The sequence below is a fragment of the Meles meles genome, chromosome 1 (genome assembly GCF_922984935.1).
Source record: "Meles meles chromosome 1, mMelMel3.1 paternal haplotype, whole genome shotgun sequence".
Lineage (NCBI taxonomy): Eukaryota > Metazoa > Chordata > Mammalia > Carnivora > Mustelidae > Meles > Meles meles.
The window spans coordinates 113931801-113942234 of NC_060066.1; positions in this window are offsets into that span (position 1 = coordinate 113931801).

The window sequence follows — 10434 nt, forward strand, 5'->3', positions numbered from 1 at the left end:
GATAATTGACTCTGCTTGAATTATTTCACTCAGCATAATCTCCTCCAGTCCTGTATGTTGATACAAACGTTGAGTACTCATCCTTTCTGATGGAGGCACAATACTCCATTGTATATATGGACCATATGTTCTCTACCCATTCATCTGTTGAAGGGCATCTTGGTTCTTTCCACAGTTTGGTGACTGTGGCCATTGCTGCTATGAACATTGAGGTACAGATGGCCCTTCTGTTCAATGCTTCTGTATCTTTGGGGTAAATACCCAGTAGTGCAATTGCAGGGTCATAGGGTAGTTCTATTTTTAATTTCTTAAGGAATCTCCACACTGTTTTCCAAAGTGGCTGCACCAACTTGCATTCCTACCAACAGTGTAAGAGTGTTCCACTTTCTCCACATCCTCTCCAACACATGTTGTTTACTGTCTTGTTTATTTTGGCCATTCTAACTGGTGTAAGGTGGTATCTCAATGTGCTTTGGTTTAAATCTCCCTGATGGCTAATGATGATGAACATTTTTTCACATTTCTGTTACCTATTTGTATGTCTTTTTTGGAGAAGTGTTTGTTCATGTCTTCTGCCCATTTTTTGATGTGATTATCTGTTAAGTGTGTGTTGAGTTTAAGAAGTTCTTCATAGATCTTGGATATAAGCCCTTTATTTGCAATGTTATTTGCGAACAACTTCTCCCATTCCGTGTGTTGTCTCTTTGTTTTGTTGACTGTTTCCTTTGCTGTGAAGAAGCTTTTGATCTTGATGAAGTCCCAAAAGTTCATTTTCGCTTTTGTTTCCTTTGCCTTTGGAGACATATCTTGAAAGAAATTGCTGTGGTCAATGTCAAAGAGGTTACTGCCTGTGTTCTCTAGGATTTTGATAGATTCCTGCCTCACATTGAGGTCTTTTATCCATTTCAGGTTTATCTTTGTGTATGGTGTAAGAGAATGGTGGAGTTTCATTCCTCTACATGGAGCTGTTCAATTTTTATAATACCATTTATTGAAGAGACTGTCTTTTTTCCACTGAATATTTTTTCCTGCTTTGTGGAAGATTATTTGACCATAGAGTTGAGGGTCCATATTTGGGCTCTCTACTCTCTTCCACTGGTCTATGTGTCTGTTTTTGTGCCACTACCATACTGTCTTGGTGATCACAGCTTTGTAGTAAAACTTGAAATCAGGCAACGTGATGCCCCCAGTTTAGTTTTTCTTTTTCAACATTTCCTTAGCAATTCAGGGTCTCTTCTGGTTGCATACAAATTTTAGGATTGTTTGTTCCAACACTTTGAAAAATACCGGTGGAATTTTGATTGAGATGGCATTGAAAGTATAGATTGCTCTAGGCAGTATAGACATTTTAACAGTGTTTATTCTTCTGATACCTGAGCATGGAATGCTGTTCCATCTTTTTGTGTCTTCAGTTTCTTTCATGAGAGTTCTGTAGTTCCTCGAGTACAGATCCTTTACCTCTTTGGTTAGGTTTAATACCAGGTATCTTATGGTTCTTGGTGCTATAGTAAATGGAATTGATTCTCTAATTTCCCTTTCTATATTTTTATTGTTAGTGTATAGGAAAGCAAATGATTTCTGTACATTGATTTTGTATCCTGCCACATTACTGAATTGCTATATGAGTTCTAGTAGATTGGGGGTGGAGTCTTTGGGTTTTCCAAATAAGTATCATGTCATCTGCAAAGAGAGAGAGTTTTACTTCTTCTTTGCCAGTTTGAGTATCTTTTATTACTTTTTTAAAATTATTTTTTTATTAACATACAATGTATTATTAGCCCCAGGGGTATAGGTCTGTGAATCGCCAGATTTACACACTTCACAGCACTCACCATAGCACATACCCTCCCCAATGTCCATAACCCCACCTCCCTCTCCCTCCTCCTGTTCCCAAGCAACCTGCAGTTTGTTTTGTGAGATTAAGAGTCTCTTATGATTTGTCTCCCTCCCAATCCCATCTTGTTTCATTTATTCTTTTCCTACCCCCCAACCCCCTATGTTGCATCTCCCCTTCCTCATATCAGGGAGATCATGTGATAGTTGTCTTTATCCGATTGACTTATTTTGCTAAGCATAATACCCTCTAGCTCCATCCACATCATCACAAATGGAAAGATTTCATTTCTTTTGATGGCTGCATAGTATTCCATTATATATATATATAATGGAATAAAAATATATATATATGTGAGATATATATATATCTCTCACATTTTCTTTTTTTAAAGATTTTATTTATTTATTTGACAGAGAGAAATCACAAGAGAGGCAGGCAGAGAGAGAGGAAGGGAAGCAGGCTCTCCACTGAGCAGAGAGCCCGATGTGGGACTCAATCCCAGGACCCTGAGATCATGACCTGAGCCAAAGGCAGCGGCCTAACCCACTGAGCCACCCAGGCGCCCCTTTCACATCTTCTTTATCCATTCATCTGTTGATGGACATCTAGGTTCTTTCCATAGTTTGGCTATTACAGACATCGCTGCTATAAACATTCAGGTACACGTGCCCCTTCGGATCACTATGTTTGTATCTTTAGGGTAAATACCCAGTAGTGCAATTGCTGGGTCATAAGGTAGCTCTATTTTCAACTTTTTGAGGAACCTCCATGCTGTTTTTCAGAGTGGTGGCACCAGTTTGCATTCCCACCAACAGTGTAGGGAGGGTTCCCCTTTCTCTGCATCTTTGCCAGCATCTGTCATTTCCTGGCTTGTTAATTTTAGCCATTCTGACTGGTGTGAGGTGGTATTCTCATTGTGGTTTTGATTTGTATTTTCCTGATGCGGAGTGATATGGAGCACATTTTCATGTGTTTTTTTGGCCATCTGGATGTCTTCTTTGCAGAAATGTCTGTTCATGTCCTCTTTCTTGATTGGATTATTTGTTCTTTGGGTATTGAGTTTGCTAAGCTCTTTATTGATTTTGAATACTAGCCATTTATCTGATATGTCTTTTGCAAATATCTTCTCCCATTCTGTCAGTTGTCTTTTGGTTTTGTTAACTGTTTCCTTTGCTGTGCAAAAGCTTTTGATCTTGATGAAATCCCAAAAGTTCATTTTTGCCCCTGATTCCCTTGCCTTTGCTGTTGTTCCTAGGAAGATGTTGCTGCGGTTGAGGTCAAAGAGGTTGCTGCCTGCGTTCTCCTCAAGGATTTTGATGGATTCCTTTCTCACATTGAGGTCCTTCATTCATTTTGAGTCTATTTTCGTGTGTGGTGTAAGGAAGTGGTCCAATTTCATTTTTCTGCATGTGGCTGTCTAATTTTCCCAGCACCATTTATTGAAGAGGCTGTCTTTTTTCCATTGGACATTCTTTCCTGCTTTGTCGAAGATTAGTTGACCATAGAGTTGAGGATCTATTTCTGGGCTCTCTATTCTGTTCCATTGATCTTTGTGTCTGTTTTTGTGCCAGTACCATACTGTCTTCATGATGACAGCTTTGTAATAGAGCCTGAAGTCCGGAATTGTGATGCCACCAACTTTGGCTTTCTTTTTCAATATTCCTCTGGCCATTCAAGGTCTTTTCTGGTTCCATATAAATTTTACGATTTTTTGTTCCATTTCTTTGAAAAAAATGGATGGGACTTTGAAAGAGATCTCATTAAATATGTAGATTGTTTTAGGTAGCATAGACATTTTCACAATATTTATTCTTCCAATCCATGAGCATGGAGCATTTTTCCATTTCTTTGTGTCTTCCTCAATTTCTTTCATGAGTGCTTTATATTTTTCTGAGTATAGATTCTTTGCCTCTTTGGTTAGGTTTATTCCTAGGTATCTTACAGTTTTGGGTGCAATTGTAAATGGAACTGACTCCTTAATTTCTCTTTTCTGTCTTGTTGTTGGTCTAAAGCAATGCAACTGATTTCTGTGCATCGATTTTATATCCTGACACTTTACTGAATTTCTGTACAAGTTCTAGCAGTTTTGGAGTGGAGTCTTTTGGGTTTTCCACATAAAGTACATCATCTGCAAAGACTGAGAGTTTGACTTCTTCTTTGCCAATTTGGATGCCTTTAATTTCTTTTTGTTGTCTGATTGCTGAGGCTAGGACTTCTAGTATTATGTTGAATAGCAGTGGTGATAATGGACATCCCTGCCATGTTCCTGACCTTAGCGGAAAGCTCTCAGTTTTTCTCCATTGAGAATGATATTTGTGGTGGGTTTTTCATAGATGCTTTGATGATATTGAGTTATGTCCCCTCTATCCTTACACTTAGATGAGTTTTGATCAGGAAAGAATGCTGTACTTTGTCAAATGCCTTTTAGAATCTATTGAGAGTATCATATGGTTCTTGTTCTTTCTTTTATTAATGTATTGTATCACATTGATTGATTTGCGGATGTTGAACCAACCTTGCAGCCCTGGAATAAATTCCACTTGGTTGTGGTAAATAATCCTTTTAATGTACTATTGGATCCTATTGGCTAGTATTCTGGTGAAAATTTTCGCATCTGTGTTCATCAAGGATATTGGTCTGTAATTCTCTTTTTTGAAGGGATCCTTGTCTAGTTTTGGGATCAAGGTAATGCTGGCCTTATAAAATGAGTCTGGAAGTTTTGCTTCCATTTGTATTTTTTGGAACAGTTTCAGGAGAATAGGAATTAATTCATCTTTAAATGTTTGGTAGAATTCCCCTGGGAACCCGTCTGGCCCTGGGCTCTTGTTTGTTGGGAGATTTTGGATGACTGCTTCAATCTCCTTACTGGTTATGGGTCTGTTCAGGTTTTCTATTTCTTCCTGGTTCAGTTGTGGTAGTTTATATGTCTGTAGGAATGCATCAATTTCTTCCAGACTGTTAAATTGCTGGTGTATAATTGCTCATAATATGTTCTTATAATTGTTTGTATTTCTTTGGTGTTAGTTATGATGTCTCCTCTTTCATTCATAATTTTATTTATTTGGGTCCTTTCTCTTTTCTTTTTGATAAGTCTGGCCAGGGATTTATCAGTCTTATTAATTCTTTTAGAGAACCAGCTGCTATTTTGTTGATTTGTTCTACTGTTTTTTTGGTTTCTACTTCATTGATTTCTGCTCTGATCTTTATGATTTCTCTTCTCCTGCTGGGTTTAGGCTTCCTTTGTTGTTCTATCTCCAGCTCCTTTGGGTGTAGGGTTAGGTTGTGTATTTGAGACCTTTCTTGTTTCTTGATAACGGTTTGTATCGCTATATATTTTCCTCTCAGGACTGCCTTTGCTGTGTCCCACAGATTTTGAACTGTTGTGTTTTCATTATCATTTGTTTCCATGAATTTTTTCAATTCTTCTTTAATTTCCTGGTTGACCCATTCATTCTTTAGAAGGATGCTGTTTAGTCTCCATGTATTTGGGTTCTTTCCAAATTTCCTCTTGTGATTGAGTTCTAGCTTCAGAGCATTGTGGCCTAAACTATGCAGGGAATGATCCCAATCTTTTGATACCGGTTGAGACCTGATTTATGACCCAGGATGTGATCTGTTCTGGAGAATGTTCCATGTGCACTAGAGAAGAATGTGTATTCTTTTGCTTTGTGATGGAATGTTCTGAATATATCTGTGATGTCCATCTGGTCCAGTGTGTCATTTAAGGTCTTTATTTCCTAATTGATCTTTTGCTTGGATGATTTGTCCATTTCATTGAGGGGAGTTTTAAAATCCCCTACTATAATGGTATTATTTTTTATTAGTTTCTTTGATTTTGTCATTAATTGGTTTGTATAGTTGGCTGCTACCATGTTTGGGGCATAAATATTTAACAGTTGAGCCAGCCAGGTACCTAGGGCATAGATATTTAAAATTGTTAGATCTTCTTCTTGGACAGACCCTTTGAGTATGGTATAGTGTCCTTACTCATCTCTTATTATAGTCTTTGGCTTAAAATTGAATTGATCTGATACAATGATTGCCACCCCAGCTTTCTTTTCATGACCATTAGCATGGTAAATTGTTTTTCACCCCCTCACTTTAAATCTGGAGGTGTCTTTGGGTCTAAAATGAGTTACTTGTAGACAGCATATTGATGGGTTTTGTTTTTTTATCCATTCTGATATCCTGTGTCTTTTGTTTGGATCATTGAGCCCATTTACACTCAGGGTAACTATTGAGAGATATGAATTTAGTGCCATTGTATTGCCTCTAAGATGACTATTACTATATATTGTCTCTCTTCCTTTCTGATCTACCACTTTTAGGCTCTCTGCTTAGAGGACCCCTTTCAATATTTCCTGTAGAGCTGGTTTGGTGTTCACAAATTCTTTTCGTTTTTGTTTTTCCTGGAAGCTTTTTATCTCTCCTTCTATTTTCAATGATAGCCTAGCTTGATATAGTATTCTTGGCTGCATGCTTTTCTCCTTTAGTACTCTGCATATATCATGACAGTTCTTTCTGGCCTGCCTCTGTGGATAAGTCTGCTGCCATTCTAATATTTTTACCCTTGTATGTTACAGACTTCTTTTCCTGGGCTGCTTTCAGGATTTTCTCTTTGTCACCAAGACTTGTAAATTTTACTATTAGATGATGGCGTGTGTACCTATTCTTATTGATTTTGAGGGGGTTTCTCTGCATCTCCTGGATTTTGATGTTTGTTACCTTTGTCATATTAGGGAAATTCTCTACAATAATTCTCTCTAATATACCTTCTGCTCCCCTCTCTCTTCTTCTGGAATCACAATTATTCTAATGTTGTTTCATCTTATGGTATCACTTATCTCTCAAATTCTTCCCTCGTGTTCCATTATTTGTTTGTCTCTCTTTTGCTCGGCTTCTTTATTCTCTGTCATTGTGTCTTCTGTATCACTAATTCTTTTTTCTGCCTCATTTATCCTAGCAGTAAGAGCCTCCATTTTTTATTGCACTTCATTAATAGCTTTTTTGGTTTCAACTTGGTTAGACTTTAGTTCTTTTCTTTCTCCAGAAAGGGCTTTTATTTCTCCAGACAGGGTTTCTCTAATATCTTCCATGCCTTTTTTGAGCTCAGCTAGCTCCTTGAGAATTGTCATTCTGAACTCTAGATTTGACATATTACCAATGTCCATATTTATTAAGTCCCTAGCCTTCAGTACTGCCTCTTGTTCTTTTTTTTTTTTTTTTTTTTTTGTGGTGAGTTTTTCGGCCTTGTCATTTTATCCAGATGAGAATATATGAAGGGACGAATAAAATACTAAAAGGGTGGAAAAGACCCCAGGAAAATCTGTTCTAACCAAATTAGAAGAGACCCCAAATCATGGGAGGAGGGGGAAATGGGGTAAAAAGAAGTTCAGGAAATAAGAATCAAAAGATAAAAGGAAAATATAAAAAAGTAATATATATATGTATATATACATATATACATATATATATATATTAGACTGGTGAATAGAACAGGATCACCCACTTAATTTGGGGAGTATTTTGGTCTCTTAGAAGAAACTACCTCCCACAATTTTGAAGAATGAAAAGCATATATAAAGGTAAAGACAATGAAAGGATGGAATATGACTTTAAAGATGAAAAAAAATTTTTTTTTCAATTTCGAAAAAGGAGTTGATAAGATTAGTTGGTTGTGAGAATAAAGAAAGAGAAAGTGGAGAGAATTTGCTCATGCTGGAGACTAGAACAAAGCCCTGTGCTAGATTTAGGGTATATTTTGATCTATTAGAAGAAGTTGTATCCCAAATTTTTTTAGAAGAAAAAACCCTTTCAGAAAGAGGTCGATTTTCTGTGTCTTGAATTGCTGGTCTTCTTCTCTTCAATCTTCTGTTGCATTTGAAGGTGTTCGGAATGGTTTGATAAGCTGTCTAACTGATCTCCTGCTACCTGATGTCTCAGCCTGTTACTTCTCTGCCATCTTGACTCCTTTTCCGAATACCCTTTATTTCTTCTGTTGTCTGATTGCTGTTGCTAGGACTTCTAGTACTATGTTGAACAACAGTGGCGAGAGTGGGCATCCTTGTCGTGTTCCTGATCTCAAAGGGAAGGCTGTCAGCTTTTCTCCATTGAGGATGATATTCACTGTGGGTTTTTCATAGATAGATTTTTTTTTTAAAGATTTTATTTATTTATTTGGCAGAGAGAGATCACAAGTAGGCAAAGAGGCAGGCGGGGGGGGGGTAAGCAGGCTCCCCACTGAGTAGAGAGCCTGATGCAGGGCTTGATCCCAGGACCTTGGGATCATGACATGAGCAGAAGGCAGAGGCTTAACCCACTGAGCCACCCAGGTGCCCCCATAGATAGATTTTATGAAGTTGCGGAATGTTCCCTCTATCTCTGTACTTTGAAGGGTTTTAATCAGGACTGGATGCTGTATCTTGTCAAATGCTTTTTTTGCATCAATGGAGAGGACCATATCATTCTTCTCTCTTCTCTTACTGATTTGTTCTATCACATTGATTGATTTGCGAATGTTGACTCACCCTTGCATCCCATCGATAAATCCTACCTGGTCATGGTGGATAATATTTTTAACGTGCTGTTGGATCCTATTAGCTAGGATCTAGTTGAGAATCTTGGCATCCATATTCATCAAGGATATTGGTCTGAAATTCTACTTTTTGGTGGAGTCTTTGCCTGGTTTGGGAATCATGGTAATGCTGGCTTAATAAAAAGAGTCTGGAAGTTTTCCTTCTGTTTTTATTTTTTAAAACAGCTTCAAGATTATAGGTATTATTTCTTCTTTGAATGTTTGATAGAATTTTCCAGGGAATCCATCAGGTCCTGGGCTCTTGTTTTTTGGGACGTTTTTGATCACTGCTTCAATCTTGTTATTAGATAATGGTCTATTCATGTTGTCAATTTCTTCCTGATTAAGTTTTGGAAGTTTATAGATTTCCAGCTATGCATCCATTTCTTCTATGTTGCTTAATTTATTGGCATTTAACTGTTGATAATAATTTCTGATGATCATTTCTATTTCCTTGGTGTTAGTCTTGATCTCTCCCTTTTCATTTATTATTTTTTTCCCATTTTATTTATTTTTTCAGCATAACAGTATTCATTCTTTTTGCACAACACCCAGTGCTCCATGCAAAACGTGCCCTCCCTATTACCCACCACCTGTTCCCCCAACCTCCCACCCCTGACCCTTCAAAACCCTCAGGTTGCCCCAACCTCCCACCCCTGACCCTTCAAAACCCTCAGGTTGTTTTTCAGAGTCCATAGTCTCTTATGGTTCGCCTCCCCTCCCCAATGTCCATAGCCCGCTCCCCCTCTCCCAATCCCACCTCCCCCCAGCAACCCCCAGTTTGTTTTGTGAGATTAAGAGTCATTTATGGTTTGTCTCCCTCCCAATCCCATCTTATTTTACTAATTTGGGTCCTTCTCTTTTCTTTTGGATTAGTTTGGCCAGTGGTTTGTCAATATTATTGATTCTTTCAAAAAACCAGGTTCTAGTTTTGTTGATATGTTCTACTGTATCTCTAGTTTCTATCTCATTGATCTCCGCTCTAATATTGAGTATTTCCCTTCTTGTGTGTGGGGTTAGTTTAATTTGTTTTTGATTCTCCAGTTCTTAAAGGCATAGAGAGAGCTAGTGTGGTCTGGATTTTTCAGTTTTTTGTGAGGCTTGGATGGCTATGTGTTTCCATCTTAGGACTGCCTTTGCTATATCCCATAGATTTTGTACCAGTGTGTCTTCATTCTCATTGGTTTCCATGAATTATTTAAGTTCTTCTTTGATTTCTTGGTTGATCCAAACATTCTTAAGCATGGTTGTCTTTAGGTTCCAAGTGTTTGAATTCCTTCCTTTTTCTTGTGGTTGAGTTCCACTTTCAAAGCACTGTGGCCTGAGAATATGCGGGGAATAATCTTAGTCTTTATGGGCAGAAATGAAAGCCACCCACGAAGAAGTTAAAAAATGCCTTCAGTGAGATCTAATCTAATCTAAATACTCTAACAGCTGGGGTAACTGAGGCAGAAGATAGAATTAGTGATCTAGGACAAACTGAAATAGCAAAAGGATCAGGAGGAGGCATGGAATAAACAGCTTAGAAATCATGAAAACAGAATTAGGGAAATAAATGATGCCAGAAAACGTTCCAGAATTATTGGGATCTCTGAGGGGGAGGAGAAAGAAAGAAGACTAGAAAATATAATTGAACAAATTATCAATGAAAATTGTCCCAGTGTGGGGACTGGAACCAATGTTCATGTCCTAGAGACAGAAATATCACCCCAAAGATTAATGAATCTAGAAAGACTTTGAGACACTTGATTGTAAGACTGATGAATCATAATTTTAGACAAGAGCTCCTGAGGGCAGCTAGGGGTAAGAGACTCCTTATGTACAGAGGAATGTCCATCAGAATAATGTCAGACCTGTCCACAGAAACTTGGCAAGCCAGAAAGGGCTGGCAAGACATATTCAGAGCACTAAATTAGAAGAACATGCAGCCAAGAATACTATATCCAGCAAGGTTGACATTCAAAATGGATGGTGAGATAAAGAGCTTCCAAGACCAGTAAGGTTTAAAAGAGCATGTGATCAC